Source organism: Suricata suricatta, chromosome 2 (assembly GCF_006229205.1).
Source record: "Suricata suricatta isolate VVHF042 chromosome 2, meerkat_22Aug2017_6uvM2_HiC, whole genome shotgun sequence".
NCBI classification, from domain to species: domain Eukaryota; kingdom Metazoa; phylum Chordata; class Mammalia; order Carnivora; family Herpestidae; genus Suricata; species Suricata suricatta.
In genome coordinates this window covers 102,949,043-102,950,896 of record NC_043701.1, presented here as the reverse complement: position 1 = coordinate 102,950,896, position 1,854 = coordinate 102,949,043, and positions in this window count along the sequence as shown.

The following is a 1,854-nucleotide window of genomic DNA, read 5'->3' as shown; positions in this document are numbered from 1 at the left end:
GCTCCCCCTGGTTCTCCATTAGGTCTCTCATGTTTTCCTGCTAGACCTATGAGTGCAAACATATGGTTTCTGTCTTTCTCTGCCTGGCTTACTTCGCTCAGCATCCCATTTCCATTTTAAATGCCTTTTTGCAATTAGCACAAAGCCAGGCATGCTGCTTGCTAGAAAGATTTGGCTTCACTGGCTCAAATTTTTTACTCTATCAAAAGATAGGGCACGGGCCCATTGTCCAATCATATTTGCTGAACACACTACAGCCCGAGTGTAGACACGCTTCCCCTGAAGTTGCTAGAAGTTGTCTTCTATGATGGTTTTGGGATCACCATACATTTTCAAACACTTCTTTTCAGAGTATGGTCTAACTGCTGGGGCGCTTACATGCCGGAGCCCAGCCCCAGCAGGTCCAGGGGTCCCTGAAAGGATGGACAGTGTCAGTGAAAGAGAGAGTGAGAGAGCCTCAGCTTCTTCTGATCACCAGGCAGGCATCTCCGCTCTGTTGGTGTTTGTCTCTTTATTTATAGATGAAGTGTTAACATGACATCAGAAAAGTGGAATTTTTACTACAAATAATTCTCAGCGATAAAATGTTTTAAAAAGTATACAGAAACAGGTTTTACAGAGGCATTTTTGTAGAACTCCTCTAATTTCAGTGAGGTAGTTAATTTTTACAAGTAATAGGATAACAGGACATTCTCAGTGAAAATCAGGTAACAGTCACATTTGTTTAAACCAGTAGTAAATCTTACAACTAAGAAGATAGCCGGGTGTTCTCAGTGAGAAACAGATAGCAAACACATTTGTTTATATCAGTAACACTAAGATTCAAGCATAGACTTGGCTAGGAGTCATTCTGTCTGGATCACAAACGGAAGAATGTATTTGCGCTGGTTAGTAAGTTGCTTGTGTAAACCTTGTTATTTAATGTTGAAGGTGTAAGCACCATAGGGGCCCTGGATCTGCTGGTCTTTGTATAAGTTTTACCTACTCTTACCCATCCTCACAACAGGTATCAGTGTAAGGAAAGGTATTTGTAGCACCAATTAGCAAAGGTATGTGCAGTAACTTATGTCCGGCTTTTGCTGGTTTCTTTTCTCTAAGTTAGGCTTTTTCTCTCTGGGCCAGAATTAATAGTAACTCTTGTGTTTCTTAACCCCCTTTGTAACTATGTCTTGGGTCTGTGAGGCTCATTACAAGAGCCTTTCAACAAACATCTGCAGTGTTTTGTCTAAATTCTTCTTTGTAGAGGTGGGAATATGCTTCTTCCCATGAGGCATCTGTGTGGGACATATCAGTCTGATTTGACATTGTGAGGCCTAATCAATAACAGCAGTCCCATTTCCAGTATGAGCCAATAGTAGAAGAAGAGGACAGTTTCACTTCATGGCAGGAGCTGTGCAAATGTCTGATCTTTCTTTGCCATGACTGTGTCATCCAGCAAGGCCAAGGTGGCTCCCCGCATGTATACACAAACCCACTCTTTGGGTAGAGTCCTGGTCTGGTCACGTGTGTGTACAAGTCCATCATCGGCTCTATACTGGTAACCATGAAAGAACTTAAGTGCCAGAGTCCAGCTCCAGCAGGTCCAGGGCTCCCTGAAGGATGGACAGTGTCAGCGAAAGGGAGTGAGAGAGCCTCGGCTTCTTCCTGCTCACCAGGCAGGCATCTCTGCACGGACCCGAGAGTCAGCTTTATTTATTGAAAAGATGTATGGGGTACAAAACAAAAGTGGCAATTGCCTCACACAATAATTTCTGATAACAAATTCTTTGTTATGTAAAAATTTTCCAGAACGTAGATTGGTAGAAGACTCATGCATAATCTTTACCAATAGAGATTGAAGTAGGTGACTAGGGG